Raw genomic sequence first — 21,139 nt, 5'->3', positions numbered from 1 at the left:
CGGAACCCGGAAGCGGGAGCGCGCGGGGGAGCGGCGGGCGCGGCGGGGCGGAGCGGTCGGAGCAGCGGCGGGCTGGCAGGCGGTCGTCCGGCCGGGGACCCGGCCCGGGACCGGCGGCGCGCGGCGGCCGAGGCCAGGTGAGTTCCAGGCGGCCTCGGGTTGGCGACTCGAGCTCGAAGCCTGCCTGTGGGGGCTGCGCAGAAGAGGGACGGAGCTGAGGGCTGATGGGGGACGCGACGGCAGGGGTCGAGGGGGCGGGAACGAGCCTAGGGGTCTTGGAGAGGTTGCTGGGGATGAGTTGGAAGCGAGATGGTGAAGGAGAAAGTGGATGGAGATGGAGCTGGTGAGGGAGTTCGCGGGCGTGGGGGGGGTGAGTCTTGTGGCTTTGAGCAGCTTCTCTGAAGAGGACGTGGCTTAAGTGGTAATTGGGGGGTCGCAGGAAACGGCGTTGTGGGGAGGCAAGGAGGCGGGAACGAGAGGCCCAGGCTGGGGGAGTGGGCAAGGCCAGTGGCGGGACAGCCGGGGTGCGGTTGGGGGGAAGGGGTGCGAGACCAATCTGGGGACGTCTGCCCGCGCGATTGAAGGAAGGGTGTCTGAGAAGAGGGCGGCGCCTGGCCCCCAGTGGGCGCTCAGTGAGTGCGGGGGGTTCTGAACTAACTGATGCGGCAGCCGGCTATTGGGAAGCGGGGAAATGGGAGCTGAAAGGGAAGTAAACGGAGTAGAAGTCATGGTAAGAACTAAGGATAGGCTTAGGGAGGGAGGGCCAGGAGAGGAGGAAAGAGAAGGAAGGGGTTAGAATGGCCCCGTGCAGATAGATGTTGAGGTGCAGCTCCTGGAGATTCCGTCCCGCCCACCCTCCCCTCTTGATTCATGTCCTTCCTGACTTCACACTCAACAGCTGGGTGACCGGGGACGTGTCCCAACACCCTCTGTGCCAGTCTCCTGGTCTTGGAAACGGCACCACCCTCCCTTTAAGACAGGACTAGCGGGATTCTGGGATTCCCTCGATCCAAGGAAGAGACCTCAGGGCCGGCTGTGAGGCCGGAACTGTTTTTCAGGAGGGAGTGTGCATGCACCCTCATGTACAGGACTGTTGCCACCTCCGCAGAGCTGCATCCTTGGACTTAAATGGGTAAAACGACATACAGGAAATCTGTCCCCCGGTTGCTCTGAGCTCAGCCCTGGAGAGGCACGACAGCCACAGTCCTCCTTTCTTTCCTGGGCACCCTGGAGGCGAGGGGTCTTTAAGGGAAGGCTTCTCTGTGCCTCTGTCTGAGGTGGGAGCTGGTGGGGACACTGTGTTTTGCAGCCAGAGGGTCCTAACTCGGTTTGTTTTTTGGTGTTGGAGTCTTCAGAATCTTAGGGTGTCCAGGAGTAGCTGGAGGTGACCTGGGAGACAGGAAAGTTATTCACATCTGACAGGCCTGACTCTTGTGGCCCTGGCAGGGACTTTGTGCAGGGTGCTTTCTCCCCTTTCCCAACTGTAGGGATCTTAATCTGGGATCTGCCAGAAGGGCTAGGGAACCCCAGCTTATATTTAGTTGATAGCTCATTCAGGAGATGAACCTGGGTAGTTGGAATATAAAGAGGGCCACAGAAAGATAGGTACCCCCTTCACTTCCAGAATATCCTAGCCTTTAGGAAAGGTGGCTTTGGCCTGGCTTGCCCCAGGACATGCAGTGACAGCCCACAGTCATGCCTCCTGCAGACATTGAACTGTGGGCTTGCCCTGGCCAAGACACCCCAATGAACAGGACCGGGATCTTCTGATCCCACAGCCCTGCGATCACCTCTTCCTGCCGCTAGAGAATGGCCAAGCAGGGTCTTGTGGAGGAAGCACTGTGTTGGAGATCCTGGCTTTGCTCAAGTCTCTGTTCCTGTTTCTGCCCTCTCACCTGCAAAATGAATGAATTGACCTCCATCAGCGTTTTTCCACGTGAAACCCAACTCTTCTCATCACTGTCTTGTCTCCAGTCCATGTCCCCCCACTCCCGGCCTTGAACTCCACACAGCACCCCCACTCTTCATTCCTGGCTACAATGATCCTGCTTTTATTCCGTTTTCTATTCTACAGTTTATATCCAAAAATGATTGATTGATTGATTGATTGATTGGTTGATTGATTTTTACCGCTTCTTCATCGTCCAAATAAAAAATTGCATTGTCGAAAGTGCTTTTGCACATTGCACCTATTCCCAAAGCTTTGGAAACTGCAAATTTCTGGAAATCCCGAGGCAGTACCCTCCTTCGGGTCCAGTCTGGTGACTCAGTGGAGCAGGTAGAGATGTGGGAATCTCCCCTTTCTATTTGGCTGTAGGATTCATTATTTTCTCCCCACCGGGACCTGTTAACTTGCTGCCTCCCATTCCTCATCTCTTCCAAATGGTGTGTCTTGGGTGGGCCTAGATTTCAGTTAGGCAAGGGCTGATTGTGCCAGGCGCTTGGTAGATTCCTGGGGACAGAGGTGCCCCCCTCCCACCACTCCCACCCCCGCCGCAACCTTGCACTTCCTCTTCAGAAAGAATGGAGTTCAGGCTAGGCCGCGGTGGCTCACGCCTGTAATCCCAGCACTTTCGGAGGCCGAGGCGGGTGGATCACAAGGTCAGGAGGTCAAGACCAGCCTGACCAATATGGAGAAACTCTGTCTCTACTAAAAATACAAAAATTAGCCGGGTGTGGTGGTGTGTGCCTATAATCCCAGCTACTCTGGAGGCTGAGACAGGAGAATTGCTTGAACCCAGGAGGTGGAGGTTGCTGTGAGCCAAGATCGTGCCATTGCACTCCAGTCTGAGGGACAGAGCGAGACACCCTCAAAAATAAACAAATAAAAAAATAAAAAGGAATGGAATTCAGATCAGGTCATCAGTACAGCAACAGAGGGGCCACAAGATATTATGGGGGCAGAATTAGGAACAACCAATGCAAGCTTTAGGACAAGGGGGATTCCAGCAGGTTTCCTTGGAAGTGGTGGCTGGCCCCAGGTCAAACCTGGAAAGATACCACATGTTAAACCACGCCGGGCAGAAGGGATTGCTCAAGCAGATACCTTTGAAGCCCGGCCTGTACAGAGCATCCCAGCTGTCTCATTCTGCCAACCGGGAGCACGAGGGTCCTTGTTCTTATCTTCCTGATACAGAAAGGCCCAGGCAGGTGATAACTTCAGAGATGGTTCCTTGAGCTTTCTAGAAACATGCAGGATCCTTAGTAACCTTTAACTGGGGAAGCCCAGATCTCCAGGGCAGTTTCTCAACCGCACCACCATTGTCATTTGGGGCTGTGCACTGTAGAACGTTGAATAGTGTCCCTGGCTGTCACCCATGAGATGCCAGTAGTATTCCGTCCCCTCTAAGGGGTAACAACCGAAAATGACTCCAGTCATGGCCACGTGTCCCCTTGGGGGGGGGAGGCAGAATCACCTCCGCAGGTGAAATGTGATGCTCATTAGTACAACCTGGTTCCCCTCTAGGGCCCATCGTTGCCTCAGTGGGTCCTTGGTGTTTGTGGAGCCCCCTGAGAAACTGCCACTAAGAGTGGGAACGGGGGCAGAGACCAGGAACTGAATCCTGCCATCCAGTCAGTTCTTAATCGGAGGGAGCGGGTCTTGATAAAAAGGAGGAACAGTTAGGAACTGACTGTGGGGGGGGTTAGGCAACGTGCCCGAGGGTGGACAGCAGGTGCCCTTGTCTTTCTCTTCTTTGTCTTATGACTGACCTGGATTTCTGGAGGAACTGTCCTCGTCTTAGAACGATCTGTTGCTTTTCTTCTGAGATTAGAGGTATTCGATTCTCTCCCAAGAGCTACTTTGGAGGTTGCCCTGGATAAACGTCGCTTTTGTAAGCTGCGTTATCTCTTCCGTGGACCCTTTCGCCCACCCGTTCCCAAGCACACACTGCTGAATTTTTGTTCTTGGTCTATCTTGCTCTCCCCTTCCCTGCTTGGCCCCCTCCTTGACTGTGACTTTGCTGCTTTCCCTTGATTGGAGGAAACGCTCTAGGGCCACGGGACTGACGGTCCCTTCTGGGCGCTGCCCCCGCACCCCACCCACCAGCCCTTTGTGTGCCCGGCATCCCCAGCCCAGCTGTGCCAGGCTGCCCCTGCTCGGCCGGCCATTCAGACAGCCCCGGGCGGCCTCTCGGCAGAGCAAGACAAGCCCTTCTCTTCTGCCCTCGTGGTCCCTGGAGTGGCAGAACAAAGGGCTCTGTCTCCACACCAGCCCACCGCCACAGCCCAGAGCCCCGTTCCCTTTCAGTTTCTATCGTGGCTGGGAAAGAGCCTCAGAGATTAGGCATGTTTCAGAAATGCAGCTGACGAGTTTGGGTTCTACTCATTTCCTCAGCCAGACTTTCTGAGCCCGAGCCCGATGATAAATAAAGTAGTGATTCAAGGGTTCAGCCTGTGGGTTCGTCGGAGCGATGAATAAGATATCCTTGTCTGACTCACTTGTTTAAAACCCCTCTCTGCCCTGCTGCACAGGGCTGTGTGTGCAAGAGAAGGAGCCCCGCTAGGCGTATTTCATGGCTGTTGTTGCTGGGTGCCTGAGTTTGCTAGGGCTGCTGTAACAGAACCGCACGTTGGGTGGCCAAAATGACAGAAATATATTGGCTCGCAGTTCTAGAGGCCAGACGTTTAAGATCACATTCAAGATCAAGGTGTTGGCAGGGTTCGTGCCTTCAGAGGGCTGTGAGATCTGTTCCAAGCCTCTCTCTGATGGCTCATACACAGCCGTCTCTCCCTGGGTCTTTACATCGTCCTCCCTTTGTGCCTGTCTCTGTGTCCAGATTTCATCTTATGAGGACGGCAGTCATAGGGAAGGGGGCCCACCCTAATGACGTCATTTTAAGTGAATCATCCCCATAAAGACCCTGTCTCTAGGCCAGGGTTGGTGGCACACGCCTGTAATCTCAGCTCTTTGGGAGGCTGAGGCGGGAGGATCGCTTGAGGCCAAGAGTTTAAGACCAACATGGACAACATAGCAAGATCCCATCTCTACAAAAAAATTCTAAAATTAGCTGGACATAATGGTGAATGCCTGTGGTCCTAGCACTTTGAGAAGCTGAGACAGAAGGATCACTTGAGCCTGGGAGTTTCAGACTACAGTGAGCTATGATCATGTCACTGCATTCCAGCCTGGGTGACAGAACAACACCCCTATCTCAAAAAAAAAAAAAAAGACCCAAATATACTCATACTCTGAAGTTCTGAGGTTTAGGATTTCAATATATGAATATTTGTTCGTGGAGGGGAGTGGTGGACACAGCTCAGCCCATAACACTGAAAAAGGGGCAAATTCAAATTGCATTTTTATTTATTATTTATTTTGGGGGGGGACTGTCACCCAGGCCGGAGTGCAGTGATGCGATCTCAGCTCACTGCAACCCCTGTCTCCCAGGTTCAAGTGCTTCTCCTGCCTCAGCCTCCCGAGTAGCTGGGACTACGGGTGTGCGCCACCACGCCCAACTAATTTTTGTATTTTTAGTAGAGATGGATTTTCATTGTGTTGACCAGCTGGTCTTAAACTCCTGACATCAGGTGATGCGCCCGCTCGCCCTCCCCAAGTGCTGGGGTAACAGACGTGAGCCACCGCGCCCAGCCTCAAATTACATTTTTAGATAATACAGGAATCTGGGGGGAAATGATCGTGTCAATAGAGAACAGGTCCATTTTGTCTTTTCTCACTCCTTTAAATAAACACTTTAAGGGTGAGTAGGTTGGTTGGCTGCATCAATTTTGGAAGCTCCCTGTTGGGAATTTTCCAGATCTCACACTCAAACATTCAAGGGTGACTAAAGAGAGGTGAGAGGCCTGATGCAGTGGCCCACGCCTGAATCCCAGCACTTTGGGAGGCCGAGGTGGGAGGATCACCTAAGGTCAGGAGTTTGAGACCAGCTTGGCCAACATGATGAAACCCAGTCTCTACTAAAAATACAAAAATTAGCCGGGTATAGTGGCACGCACCAGTAATCCCAGCTACTTGGGTGGCTGAGGCAGGAGAATCGCTTGAACCGAGGAGGCAGAAGTTGCAGTGAGCTGTGATCCCGCGCCACTGCACTCTAGCCTGGGCGAAAGAGTGAGAGCGCGTCTCAAAAAAAAAAAGGAAAAAAAAAAAAAACAGAGGTGAGGACCCAGCCCAGGGAGGAGTGAATCCCGTGGGATTTTACAGGAGATGTGGTGAGGGCCAGGCCCTCGAGACCGTGTGTGCCTGGTGGGGAAGCAGGATGAAGTTTACAAACAGGGCATGGGGCGGGGGTGTCTCTGCTCTCAGTATTGCCGGCGTCAGGGGCAAGGGATATCCAAAGTAACTCCACTCAGGGACCCAAGTGACCTTAGGACCAACTGCTGTCACAAGTGATTAAACAAAAGAAGTTTCTGGAATGTCTTAAAATCCTTCAGCAAAAAGGAAGTATTGGCTGGGAGCCAGGCTCAGAGCTGGCCCTTGGGGAGACTGAGGAGAACAGAAATAGCCCTCGCCTCTGTTCAGATATTCAGCCAGGAGTCACGAGCATGGAAGTCAAATTAATAGCCCAGTGGGGTCTGTGAAGGTGCCAGCAGCGGGCGAGCCTGTGATGGGAGCCTGCCTGGCCTGGGGACTCGCTTATGGGGGAAGTGGGAGACCCGAGAGCTTCCCCCGTCAGCCGTACCATGGGTCATCTGCCTGGGAGGTGGGCACCGCTGCTTCCTCACGAGTGAAGTCACAGCGGCACAGCAACAGTGGGAGGCTCAAGGCTTTGCTGTGGATCTTCCCAGGCTCACTGCTCAGAGCATCTCCACGAGGAGGCATCTGCCACCTCCTGCATCCCATTCCAGGGCAGATGAGATCGGGGGCAGGAGGGTGACGTTTGAGATTTTGATTCCCAGGGTACGGGGACTCACGCAGGGCTTTAATTTCCTGGTGAATGTGCCATCGGGGTCAGGGGGTAGCTTGTCCACTGCTTGGGAAGACCCCTGAGGTCCTCGTCTTGTCACGTGGAGATGCTATTTATTGGGTGGGCACGAGAACAAGAGAGGCAGAGAAAGTGCGGTCGTACTTATTTGGCCCGTAGGCGCCATGGAAACTGGTTCCTTTTCCCTGGGTGGTCCCTTGGGAGTCAGCCCCATGATTTAGCAGGGAAGGGAGAAGGTAAGGGTTGGGGTGTCCTGGAGTGAAGAAAGTGGCCTGAACCGGGGCAGGTGCCTCCACAAGGCTGGCTCCTTCTTGCACCCCGCACTCTCAATATCCTGCAGCCAAGTGAGCATGGGGTTGGAACCGTGCTAATGTGTCAAGGGCCCGTGAGTCCTTAGGAGGCTGAAAGTATGCAAATATTCCTTTTTTTTTTTTTTTTTTTTTTTTTTGAGACAGGGTCTCACTCTGTCACCCAGGCTAAAGCGCAGTGGCATGATCTTGGCTCACTGCAGCCTTGACGACCTCCCTGGGCTCAAGTGATCCTCCTACCTCATTCTCCCTAGTAGCTGGGACTGCAGGCAGTCACCACCACGCCAGGCTAATTTTTGTATTGCTTATGGAGACGGGGTTTCACCGTGTTGCCTGGTCTGGAACTCCTGGGCTTAAGCGATCACCCGCCTCAGCCTCCCAAAGTGCTGGGATTACAGGCATGAGCCACCACGCGCAGCCACTTTTCTGATTGATTTAAAGCATAGCTTCTCAGCTGCAGCATTGGTGACATTGGGGGCAGATCGTTCTCTTGGGTAGGAGCTGCTGTCTGCACTGTAGGGTGTTGAACAGCGTCCCTGGCCTCCACCCTTCAGATGCCGGTAGCACCCCCTCCTCCGTGTCTGGATAACCAGAAATGTCTCTAGACATGGCCAAGTGTCTCCTGGAGGGCAGAGTCAGCCCTGGGTGAGAAACACTAGCTCGGGGTTCTGTTGACTCCTAAGTGAGTTTGCGTCTGTCGTCATCTGACTGACCGAAGTCCTAGGATGCTGCGCACATTTTTTTTTCTTTTTTTTTTTTTTTAGATGGAGCTTCGTTCTTGTTGCCCAGGCTGGAGTGCAATGGCACAGTCTTGGCTCACTGCAACCTCCACCTCCTGGGTTCAAGTGATCGATTCTCCTGCCTCAGCCTCCCAAGTAGCTGGGATTACAGGCACCCACTACCATGCCCAGCTAATTTTTGTATTTTTAGTAGAGATGGGATTTCACCATGTTTGCCAGGCCGGTCTTGAACTCTTGACCTCAGGTGATCCACCCGCCTCAGCCTCCCAAAGTGCTGGGATTACAGGCCTGAGCTGCTGCGCCCAGCTCACACATTTAAATACACAAAGTGAATGGGGAAGGAGAGAGGAGAGAAATCAGAGAGACTAGGTAGATTCTCCTGGTTAGTAGCCCACTGGGCGCCAAGTGCGGTGGTCTATGCCTGTAATCCCAGCACTTTGGGAGGCAGAGGTGGGAGGATCCCCTGGGCCCGGGAGTTCCAGACCAGCCTCAGCAACATAGTGAATCTCCGTCTCTACAAAAAGATACAAAAATTAGCCAGGTGTGTTGGCACATGTCTGTGGTCCCAGCTACTCAGGAGGCTGAAGCCAGAGGATCACTTGAACCTGGGAGGTCGAGGCTGCAGTGAACCAAGGTGGTGCCACTGCACTCCAGCCTGGGTGACAGAGAGAGACTCATCTCAAAAAAAAAAAAAATTATTAGGAATGTATTTTGTGCATTCTGGTGTTTAGTGTGAAGACGGAATCAATTTTTTTCCAAATAATTAATGTAGGGTCTCTCACCCTCAGCACTGCTGATATTTGTGGCTGGGTCCATCTCTGTGGTGGGGCCCTGAGCACCACAGGGTGTGGAGCAGCATTTCCAGCCTCAACCCTCTTCATGTTGATAGCATCCTCCCTGTCCCGACAACCAAATATGTCTCAGGGCCAGGCGCAGTGGATCACACCTGTAACCCCAACACTTTGGGAGACTGAGGCGGGCAGATCACTTGAAGCTAGGAGTTAGAGACCAGCCTGGCCAACATGGCAAAATCCTGTCTGCACTAAAAATACAAAAAAAAAAAAAAAAAAAAATTAGCCAGGCATGGTGGTGTGCACCTGTAATCCCAGCTACTTGGGAGGCTGAGGCACAAAAATAGCTTGAACCCAGGAGGTAGAGGTTGCAGTGAGCCAAGATCATGCCACTGCACTCCAGCCTGGGCAACAGAGCAAGACTCTGTCTCAAAGGGAAAAAAAATGTCTCAGGACAGAGGTTGCCAAGTGTCCCCTGCGGGCAGAGTCTGTTCCAGGGCAGAAACACTGATGTAGAAGAGCACCAAGCTTTTGAGGGGCAAGCAGAGCCTGTTGAGACCTGCAGGTCAAGCCCATGACTGGCCTGAGGCGACTCGTTTCTCACCTGCCTTCATGTTGTGATCACCAGAGTCCCTGGCACAGGGATGAGCTTCAAGGGGAGCTGGGGAGTGGCTGTTTCACCAAAGACATTGGTGGCAGCAAATCCTGGGACCATTGCCCCCCCATCTGGTTTCGCTCTCAGGTGATCAGAAAGTGGAACCAGCTTGAACCTGGGAGGTGCTTTGTAGAAACTGAGCAGAGGGTGGGTTTCCTGGCCAGGAGGAGGAGCATCTAGCTGAAGGCCACAAGGGCTGGATCGCGGATGGGCGGCATGGGGGGATCCTGGCATGCAGAGAGCACTCCACGTGGAAGCCAGAAGCCTGGGGCAGATGGGTGGCCAGGTCGTGAGCCACCTAGGCAGCTCAGCAGATGTGGAGAATGGGAATAAACTTGGGGGTCTTTTGGGGGATTAGTGGGATAGGTGATAGCTAAAAGGTACAGGGTTTCTTTTTAAGGTGATGTAAATGTTCTAGCCAGGGGCAGTGGTTCATGCCTGCAATTCCAGCTCTTTGGGAGGACGAGGCAGGAGAATCACTTGAGCCCAGAAGCCTGGGAGACTCCGGCCTGGGCAACCCAGGGAGATCTCATCTTTGGGCACAGGCCGGGCGCTGTGGCTCAAGCCCATCCCAGCACTTTGGGAGGCCCAGGACGGGAAGGATCACGAGGTTTGTGAGATCGAGACCATCCTGGCTAACACAGTGAAACCCCGCTCTTGGGTACACAAAAACTTAGCCGGGCGTAGGTGGCTGGCTTCAGTCCCAGCTACTGTGAGGCTGAGGCAGGAGAATGGCGTAGTCCCGGAGGCATTTGCAGTGAGCTTGAGATCCAGCCACCGCACTCCAGCCTGGTGACAGAGCGCAGACTGCCTCAAAAAAAAAAAAAAAAAAAAAAAAAAAAAAATAGAAAAAATTAGCTGAGTGTGGACTTGCACCTGTAGTCCCAGCTACTCCAGAAGCTGAGGTGGGCGGATTGCTTGAACCCAGGAATTCGAGCCTGGCCTGGGCAACATAGGGAGACGCCTGTTCTTACCCTCGAGATGGCTTTCCCTCTGGGCGTGACGACAGATGGGCTGTGTGATTGCAGAGGGGTCTGCCCTTTCAGACCCATGTCCCTGGCTGCCCTCCCCATCTTCGTTTACAAGCCCACAGGTCACCCGGGAAGGACCTGCAGCCCAGCCACCTGCGGGGCCCGGTGGCTCGGCCTTCTACCTGTGACCAGAACCCACCTGCGTCTCATGGGCCTGATCCAGGCAAATGTCAGCTCCCCCCAAGGCACCCACAGGACGTGCTTCCACCCAGGCCCGCCACAGTCCATCTGCCACAGATGGTAACATTTTCTTAATGTCACTCTGGTCCTGGTGCCCCTGCATCAAACCACATGGGGCTCCCCTGTCGGACTTGCATGAAAATCTAACCACATTTGCAGGGCCCTGGAGGATCTGACCTTCCCCATCTCGGCTTCTCTCTCTCCGCCTCCAGCCTTGGACCCACCGGCCACACTGGGCTCCTTGTTCTCAGACCCGCTCTGACCCCGCCTGCCCGCTCCCCGCCCTCGCCTGGGCTGCTGTCCTCAAGCTCCAGGCACGTCCAGCTCGTTTGCACTATACAGGCCTCAGCAACCGTTTGCCCTGAGCACTGCCCCATGGGTTCCTATCCCTGGCTTCCCCACCTTGGCCTGGCTCATATTGGGGCCGATTATTTTTTGCTGTAGGGGCCATGCCGTGCACTATGGGACAGTGAGCGGCATCCCTGGCCTCCACCTACAAGATGCAGTGTCCCCTTGCCGCAAGTGGTAACATCCAAAATGTCTCCATGGCCAGGCACAGTGGCTCACGCCTGTAATTCCAACACTTTGGGAGGCTGAGGCGGGCGGATCGCTTGAGGCCAGGAGTTCAAGACCAGCCTGGCCAGCATGGAGAAACCCCGTCTCTACTAAAAATACAAAAATTAGCTGGGTGTGGTGGCGGGTGCATTTTGTCCCAGCTACTTGGGAGGCTGAGGCATGAGAATCACTTGAACCCGCGAGGCAGAGGTGACAGCGAGCTGAAATAGCGCTACTGTACTTCAGCCTGGAAAACAGAGCAAGACTTCATCTCAAAAAAAAAAAAAAAAAAAATGTCTCCAGACAGATGTCTGTCCCAGCGGGGACAGACTCACTCCTGGCTGAGAACTGCTGTGCTAGCACAGTTATGCTGGATTTTTCCTCCCCAAAGCACTTATCGCTGTTGCAAATACCTCCTTGCTTTGTGGTGAGTGTGTTTTCCGTCTCCTTCACCTGCACGTTCTGTCTCCTGTGCCCAACTTCAGCCTGGCCCGGGGTGAGCACTGGAGGAACATTTGTTAACCATATGTTGAAAGAAGACAGCCTCCTCTGAAACATCAGCACAGATCCCAGGGAGGGAGACCCCAGGGCCTGGAGGGGTGGGCGTATAGCACAGGTCGGAGAGCACTTGGGCTGTGGGGAGGCGGGTGGCCAGAACGTGCTGAAAGAACACATACCTGGGAAGGGACTTTCTCCGGGGCGTGGGGCTCAGAACACTCAGGCCGGATGGAAGGTCTGGGGGAATGCCTTGTGGAAGACAAAGGACAATCTGAACAGGTTCAGAAGAACACATTCAACTCCCCGTGGGTGAGCGTGGAATTGGCAGAAGTCACGAGAGAGCATTTGCGATGAGCTTCTTGGGAATATTCAGTTAAGGGAGAAAAAAGACTGGAGCAACTGAAGGGCTCACCCAGCTACTTTCTGGCCTGAGTGTTCCACTCAAGGTCTTCGGCACTGGGCAACTGGATTCATGTCGTGGGGCTTCCATAACTAAGTACCTATCCTGGGGTGGCTGAGGAGGCCACAAGTCTGAAATGAAGGTGTTGGCTGGGCACGGTGGCTCATGCCAATAATCACAACACTTTGGGAGGCCGAGGCGGGTGGATCACCTGAAGTCAGGAGTTCACGACCAGCCTGACTAACATGGTGAAACCCTGTCTCTACTAAATACAAAAAAATTAGCCAGGCGTGGTGGTGCATGCCTATAATCTGAGCTACTTGGTAGGTGGAGACAGGAGAATCGCTTGTACCTGGGAGGCGGAGGTTGCAGTGAGCCGAGATCACGCCATTGCACTCCAGCCTGGGCAACAAGAGCAAAACTCTGTCTCAAAAACAAGCAAACAAACAAACAAAAAATTAGCTGGGCATGGTGGTGGGTGCCTGTCATCCCAGCTACTCGGGAGGCTGAGGCAGGAGAATTGCTTGAACCCGGGAGGTGGAGGTTGCAGTGAGCTGAGATCGCACCACTGCACTCCAGCCTGGGCGACAGAGCAAGACTCCATCTCAAAAAAAAAGGTGTCAGCAGGACCACACTCCCTCTGGAGGCTCTAGGGGAGGACTCTTCCTGCCTGTTCTAGCTTCTGGGGCTCCAGGCATTCCATGGTCTGTGGTCACATCACTCCAATCCCCGCCTCCGTCTTTATTCACATGCCGTCTTCCCTCTGTGTGCACATGTGTCTCTTTTCCTTTTATAAGGATACAAGTCTTTGGATTTGGAGCCCACCCTAGTCCAGTACAACCTGATCTTAACTGACTACATCCCCAAAGCCTTTGTTTCCAAACAAGGTCACGTTCTGAGTTTCGGGGTAAGCATGAGTTTTGGGGAACACGAATGAACTCCCCACTGGAAATGCCTCTCTTTGTGATTTTGCCCTGCGGATGCTGTTTCTTGGCCCTGCTGGCTCCCCCAGCTGCTCCCCAAGGAGTTTCCCATCCCTGCTCTGTCCCACCCCTAGGACTTGGCCCCTTAGCAGGGCCTGGGCCACCAGTGATGCCCACCAATTCCTGTGATGTCCTGTGCCAGCCTGTGATATGAGCCCATTCACCTCTGCAGTGGAATCTTGGAAGCAGCCCCACTTACTTTGTTTATTTACTTATTTGTGTGTGTGTGTGAGAGAGAGAGAAACAGGATCTGTCTCTGTTGCCCAGGCTGGAGTGCCCTGGCACTATCACGGCTCGATCTCCCAGGCTTAAGTGATCCTCCCACCTCAGCCTCCTGAGTACCTGGGACCACAGGTGCACGCCACTATGCCCGGCTCATTTCTTATTTTTTGTAGAACTGGGGGGTTCTTTCTTTGTTGTCCAGGCTGATCTCAAACTCCTAGGCTCACGTAGCCTCGCAAAGTGCTGGGATTACAGGCATAAGCCACCACACCTGGCCATATCCCCACTTTCTGAAATGCCCCAAAAGAGCTTAGTTCCTCCCTCCTGTCACCTGCACTGCGCCATCCCTTGGAGTTTTCTTAACAGTTTCTTCTCTTGAGTGCCCTCTTCCTCCCGACTGGCACGTGAGCATGGCCATCTTACGGTTAGGTTGGAGATGTAGGAAAATGAGGAAAAGGCCTCTAAGTCGTCCTCCCACTCTGAGCCACCCTGACCGACAGACTGACTTTGTGGTCATTCCTCCGTGTGTGTGTTTCCATCTTTCCCATACGGCCCATGAGGTTTCTTCTTAAAAAAAAAAAAAAAAAAAAAAATCCTCAACAGGATCAGCGAAATGTACGCGAAACGTGACATGCGCTGAGTGCTGCAGGATGCATCCTAAAGGAGTCTGCTGCAATGCTAGTTAGCCTTCTCTTAGCTTGAGAATGATTTCATCCTATAAACATGTGGCTTCAAATTATGGCCTTATATAAACGAAAACGGCTACGCTACACTTTCTGGAGGCCCCGTCCGGAGGCCTTTATTTTCCAGTAAATTCCGAATCCTCCACCAAACTGGTAGGCAGAACCCTACTTTCTGTGCAGCCGGCCTTGAGAGCGGCTAATTCACATCCGGCCACTGACCCCCCCACCCCCAGGGCCTGTTTTTTTCGTTGTCATGCCTTTCCTTACACCTCCTTTCTATGAGAACGCAAGGAAAAGGCACTGAATTGAGATTGGCATTTTTTCAGAGTGCAGAAAGCATATACCGGCCTGGCTTTTACGAAGCCATTTCTTTTTGCACCGCTCCGTTTTTTTAAAAGGAGTATTCATTTTTATTTTAGTGAAAAGCACATAACATGTAATTTATAATGAGTAATATTCAGTGCATTCACAGCGTTGTGCAAACACCAGCTCTATCTGATTCCAGAACACTTTCATCCCCCAAAAGGAAACCCCGACCCCATCCCCATTAGCCATCTCTCCCCACTCCTCGTCCCCCAGCTCCTCACGACGACTCATCACTTTCTGTGTCTGTGAATTTGTTCTGGCGTTCTGGACATTTCTATAAATGGAGTCACACCCCGTATGGTCTTTCGTGTCTGGCTTCTCTCACTCAGCATCGTGTTTTTTAGTTTCATCCACGTTATAGCATGAATCGGTGCTTCCTTCCTTTTTTTTTTTTGAGACAAGATCTGGCTCTGTTGGCCAAGTTGGAGTGCAGTGTAACGATCTCGGCTCACTGCAGCCTCTGCCTCCCAGGCTCAAGCCATCTTCCCACTTCAGCCTCCCAAGTAGCTGGGATTACAGGCACATGCCACCATGCCTCGCTAATTTTTGTGTTTTTTTCTGTAGAGACGGGGTTTCGCCATGTTCCTCAGGCTGGTCTCGAACTCATGAACTCAAGCGGTCTGCCAGCCTCGGCCTTGCAAAGTGCTGAGATTACAGGCGTGAGCCGCCTCACTCAGCCTTCATTTCTTTTTATGGCCAAATAATATTCCACTGGATGAATGGGCCACGTTGTGTTTTTCCATTCATCCGTTAACAGGCACTTTGTTAGCACTTTTTGACATTTCTTCGAGGATCTTTGTAGTCTGACAGTTTGATTTTCATTTGGTGACAAGGGGATCGTTCTTACAAAAGGCCTTGGCCGTACCGATGCTATCAGCTGGAGGATGTGTTTTGCTTCCCGTTCGCATTGTCTGTGCGTGGGATGGGCAGAGTCAGGGGGTAGAGTGGTTATGTTAGCCTTGGGGTATTTTGGTGAGACAATTCGATTTAAGGAAGGAAACACGTTTCCAGGACCCAGACCCCAAAACACAACCACAACCCGAGGTTGCCACTTGGCTGAGCTGTCCCCCACAGGAACTTCAGGTCCCTGGTTCCTCCAGCCCCATCTGCTTCCTTCCATTCCCACCAGAACCAGGGGATTCTCCAAGGGCAGGTTTCACATCCACTTGGGACAGGGATCTTAAGCCACAGCAAGACTAATTTCCAGGTCCCAGGTCTCCTGGGAAACCACAAAAGACTGAGCCCTGCCAAGTCAGAACATTCTCTGAAGCTCTGATAATCAAAACAGTGTGGCACCTCACAAGCCTCAGCAGCCCAGAGGTGGACCACATATATAAAATAATTCCATGTGTAGTATTTAACAAAGGAGGCTCCCCAATCCAGGGAGGGAAGGATTCTTTCACAAAAGGCATTAAAACAGTTGCTTCCCTGTTTGGAAGCAGTTTTGTTTCGTTTTTTTGTTTTTTTGATACATGGTCTTGCTCTGTGGCCCAGGCTGGAGTGCAGTGGCATGATCACAGCTCACTGCAGCCTTGACCTCATGGGCTCAAGCAATCCTCCTGCCTCAGCCTCCCGAGTAGCTGGGACTATAGGCGTGCACTACCACGCCCAGCTAATTTTTAAATTTTTTTATAGAGATGGGGTCTTGTGGCCAGGCACAGTGGCTTACACCTGGTAATCCCAGCACTTTGGGAGGCCAAGGCAGGCGGATCACTTGAGGTCAGGAGTTTGAGACCAGCCTGGCCAACATGGTGAAACCCCATCTCTACTAAAAATACATAAATTAGCTGGGTATGGTAGCGTTCGGGCCCAGGTAGAGGGGGTCAGCCCAGAGCTGTGGGTGAAAGGACAGGCCCATGTGGGAGCAGGAGAGGACCAGGCCGATGAGCCTTGCAGAGGGCACTCCAGCTTGTGATCCCAGCTTGTTTCTGCTCCCACCACGCCCATCCCACTGCCAGGGAGGGACGTCCCTTCTCTGGCAACCCCCTTCCCCACAGCCCTGGCTGCTCAGCAGCCGCCTTGAGCAAGCCTTATCCACTTCCTCCTGGCCTGGGGGAAGGGCACACATCTGCCAGTCCTGTGACCATCCTCTTCAGCCCCATCTCTGAGAGTGGGGTTTCCTGAGTGTCTGTCCTTCTGCCTCGCACATCAGGGGCCCAGAGCTGCAGAAGCCCCCACAGGCTGTGTTCCCAGCAGGGCTCAGAGGGCTCCTGGTACTCCGTCAGCAGTCCCTGGAGGACGTGGAGCAGTCTCAAGTGCAGCCATCCGTGTGGCCTTCAGCCCTTGTGATTCCGTGAGCTAGCATCAGCCCTCCCTTCGGGGGGTGGCAGAGGCTGCAGGAAGCAGGAGAAAGAGCCCATCCTTGGGTTCTCCTGGCTTCTCGCTCAGAGCTGCTCTCTGCTATGAAGGAGGAAGTAGGCATATCCCAGTGAGCTTTGCACTGCCTACATCCAGGCAGCTCAGCCGTAAGTCAGCCCAAAGCCCACTAGCTGGGAGCTGCACTGAGCCCCTGGTCACAAAAGTGAACGTCACAGGACAGGCCAACTCCGCCTGGGCCTCGCTCTGTGCACATACACAGGTGCACGCATGTGTGTAGGCAAGAACATGGGGGTAGGCGTCTGCATGCAAATGTTTTGTGTACAAGCATGTACGTGTGGCTGTGCACGTGTGTGTGCATGAGCGTTCATATGGGTGTATATGCTGGGCAAGGCGGCTGGATCACTTGAGGCTAGAAGTTGGAGACCAGCCTGGCCAACATGGCAAAGCCCCGTCTCTGCTAAAAATACTAAAATTAGCCAGACGTGGAGATGCATGCCTATATCCCAGCTACTTGGGTGGCTGAAGCTCGAGAATCTCTTGAACCCAGAAGGCAGAGGTTGCAGTGAGCTGATATCGCGCCGCTGCTTTCCAGCCTGGGCGACAGAGCAAGACTCCGTCAAAAAAAAAAAAGCGCTTGCACATATGTTCCTTCATACCTGTGTCCTTGTATGTATGTGCATGCATGTGAGTGTGTATACAGGCATGTGAATGTGTGTACAAGCATGTGTGCATAGTGTGTCCGTGTGTGCTGTGTTTATATGAGCATGGATGTGTCCTATGTTGTGTGCACACAGGTGTGTTCATGTTTGTGTACTGTGTGCACACAAGCATGTGTATTCACATGTGTGTCCTCTGTGTACATGCAAACACATGGAAGTACATATGCCAGCACACACACACATTCGTGCAGGTGTGATTAAGACATGTATCTTGTCCAGTCACAGTGGCTCACACCTATAATCCTGGCACTTTGGGAGACCGAGGCAGGCGGATCACCTGAGGTCAGCAGGAGTTGGAGACCAACCTGGCCAACATGGTGAAACCCCATCCGAATCAAAAATAAAAAATTAGCTGGGTGTGGTGGTACGCACCTGTAATCCCAGCTACTTGGGAGGCTGAGGCAGGAGAATGGCTTGAACCCAGAGGCAGAGGTTGCAGTGAGCCAAGATCGTGCCACTGTACTCCAGCCTGGGCAACAAGAGTGAAACTCCCATTTCAAAAAAGAAAAAAGAAAAAGACATGTATCTTTAATTTGGGCTCCTGTATTCCTCACTTGGCTTGGAAGTGTGTAAACCTCTGTCCATCTTCCTTGGCCCTATGGAGCTGCCTGAGAACATTCCATGATTAACTCTCGTGGCGTCCTGGTACAACCAGGTGAGTGATACCATGTGGCAGCTGGGAACCTGACGTACCTTTAGATGTCCAACCATCTCCCAGCCATGGTGTCTGAGGAACTGTGCCTGGGCTCAAGGGCTGAACTTTTGAATACAGAGCAAGAAGTTTTAAAAAGATAAACTCCTGGGGAAATGGGATCTTTTAAATCCATGTAATTTTTAAAGCAGTATTTTTTGGAGGGTGGTTTGAGACAGGTTCTGCCATGTGGCCCAGGCTGTGGTGCAGTGGTACAGTCACTGCTCACTGCAGCCTCCACCCCCTGGGCTCAAGTAGTCCTCCCACCTCAGCCTCCCAAGAAGCTGGGACTACAAGTGTGTGCCACCATGCCCAGCTAATTTTTTTTTTTTTTTTGTAGAGATGCCTCATTGTGTGGCCCAGGCTGGTTTAGAATTCCTCAGCTCAAGCAGTCCGCCCTCTTCGGCCTCCCAAAGTGCTGGGATTATAGGCATGAGCCACGGCACCTGGCTTTGTTGTTGTTGTTGTTGTTGTTGTTATTGTTAAGACAGAGTTTCACTCTCTTCCCCAGGCTGGAGTGCAATGACGCAATTCACCTCACTGCAATCTCCACCTGTTGGGTTCAAGCGATTCTCCTGCCTCAGCCTCCTGAGTAGCTGGGAGGGCATGCCTCACCATGCCCAGTTTATTTTGTATTTTTAGTAGAGACGGGATTTCTCCATGTTGGTCAGGTTGGTCTCGAACTCCCAACCTCAGGTGATCCGCCCACCTCGGCCTCTCAAAGTACTGGGATTACAGGCATGAATCACCACACTCAGCCAAGCACCTGGCCTTTTTAAGCAGTTTTATCCAGATGAAATTGTTACATAATAGGCTGTACTTACTAAGTGTGCAAACAGCTGCGAGCCCACCACCATGACCATCATAAACACATCCATCATCTGAAAAGTGTCCTCAGGCCTCTTGTCATCCCTCCCCGCCCCACATCCCCAAGCAGCCACCAATCAGTTTTCTGTCTTCATAGATCAGTTTGCATTTTCTATAATTTTATATACATGAAATCAGACAGTATAGGCTCTTTTTACAACTTAATTAAGGAAAAGTCAGACAGTATAGGCTCTTTTTAAAACTTAATTAAGGAAAAGTCACAAAATGTAAAATTCACCATCTAAAGCGTGCAATTTGGCTGGGTGTGGTAGCAAAAACCTGTAACCCTAGCACTTTGGGAGGCTGATACAGGCAGATTGCTTGAGCCCAGGAGTTTGAGACTAGCCTGGGCAACATGGTGAAACCCAGTCTCTACTAAAAATACAAAAATTAGCCAGGCGTGGTGGTATGTGCCTGTAGTCCCAGCTGCTCGGGAGGCTGAGGTGGGAGGATTGCTTGAGCCAGGGGAGGTTGAGACTGCAGTGAGCCACAGTTGCACCACTGGACTCCAGCCTGGGCAACAGAATGAGATCCTGTCTCAAAAATAAAAATTTGGCCAGGCATGGTGGCTCATGCCTGTAATTCCAGCACTTTGGAGGCCGAGGCGGGCAGATCACTTGAGGTCAGGAGTTCCAGACCAGCCTGGCCAACATGACGAAACCCTATCTCTACTAAAAATACAAAAATTAGCTGGGCATGGTGGCGGGTGCCTGTAATCCCCTGAGGTTGGAAGAGAGGCTGAGGCAGGAGAATCGTTTGAACCCAGGACATGGAGGTTACAGTGAGCCAGGATCGCAGCACTGCAATGGAATGCAAGACTTTGTCTCAAAAATAAAATAAAATAAAATAAAAATTAGTGTGCTAGTCAGTGCGTTCACAGTGTTGTGCAACGACCAGCTCTGTCTGATTGCAGAACATTTCATCCCCTTAAAAGGAAACCCGGTCCCCATTAGCAATCACTCCCTATTCCCCCTCCCCTAGTCCCTGGCAACCGCCAATCTGCTTCCTGTCTCTATGGATTTGCCTGTTCTGGACATTTCGTATCAACGGAATCATACACCCAGTGGCCTTTTGTGTGTGGCTATGGCCTTTTGTGTCTGGCTTCTCTCAGCCTCATGTTTTTGGGGTTCATCCATGTTGTAGCATGGAGCAGTGGTTCATTCCTTTTTATGGCTGAGTCATATTCCGTTGTGTGGATGGACCACGTTTTGTGTATCCGTTCATCTGCCGACGGACGTTGGGTTGTTTCCGCCTTTCGACTGTTGTGAATAGAGACGCAGTGAACGTTGGTGTACAAGGAATTGAGTCACTGATTTCCATTCTTTTGAGTCTACACCTGGGAGCAGAATTGCTAGGTCTGTATGTAGTCTCTTTTTTTTTTTTTTTTTTTTTTTGAGATGGAGTCTCGCTCTGTCGCCCAGCCTGGAGTGCACTGGCAAATCTCGGCTCGCTGCAAGCTCCGCTTCCCGGATTCACGCCATTCTCCCGCCTCAGCCTCCTAAGTAGCTGGGACTACAGGTGCCCCCCACCATGCCTGGCTAATTTTTGTTTTTGTTTTTGTATTTTTAGTAGAGACGGGGTTTCACCGTGTTAGCCAGGATGGTCTCAACCTCCTGACCCTGTGAGCCGCCTGCCTCGGCCTCCCAAAGTGCTGGGATTACAGGCATGAGCCACCACGCCCGGCCGTGTCAGGCTCCTTTCACTCAGCCCAGCAATTCTGAGTTGCTTTCCTACCATTGTGAGCATCAGGAACCAGCCATCCTGAACTTGTTGGTTCCTTCTCATTGCTGAGCCATATTCCATGGTGTGGTCAGTTTGTTCATTCAGTTGGTGGACATTTGGGTTCTCAGTTTGGGGGTCTCAGAAGTTACATGTCTCTGTCTCGACATCTGCGTCATTTCTCCTGAGTAACTCCGGAGAGGGGAATTGCTGGGTCACGTGCTAGGTATGTGTTTTAACATTGAAAGAAACTGCTAAAGTGTTTTCTAAAGCGGATGAGGGCCAGGCACAGTAGCGCATGCCTGTAATCCCAGCACTTTGGGAGGTCAAGGCAGGTGGAGTTCCAGAGCAGCCTGGGCAACATGACAAAACCCCCTCTCTGCAAAAAAAATACAAAAATTAGCTGGGCATGGTGGTGCCGTCAGAGGATTACTTGAGCCCAGTCAGCCTGGGAGGTTGAGGCTGCAATGAGCTGAGATCATGCCACTGCATTCCAGCCTGAGTGACAGAGTGAGGCCCTGTCTCAAAACA

At 52.4% G+C, this 21,139-nt stretch overlaps 1 protein-coding gene across 1 annotated transcript in view; it reads left to right on the top strand.

Annotated features, from left to right (window-relative positions):
* Positions 1–34: 34 nt before the first annotated feature.
* The window catches only part of MYO9B (myosin IXB), a 137,318-nt gene continuing 116,213 nt past the window's right edge, over positions 35–21,139 (top strand). The window contains 1 exon segment of the mRNA XM_017952277.3: positions 35–137. The gene's annotated coding sequence lies outside the window, so the exon portion shown is untranslated.

This window comes from Papio anubis, chromosome 20 (assembly GCF_008728515.1).
Source record: "Papio anubis isolate 15944 chromosome 20, Panubis1.0, whole genome shotgun sequence".
NCBI classification, from domain to species: domain Eukaryota; kingdom Metazoa; phylum Chordata; class Mammalia; order Primates; family Cercopithecidae; genus Papio; species Papio anubis.
Note: the sequence above shows the minus strand (reverse complement) of the source record. Positions and strands in the feature narration are given on the sequence as shown.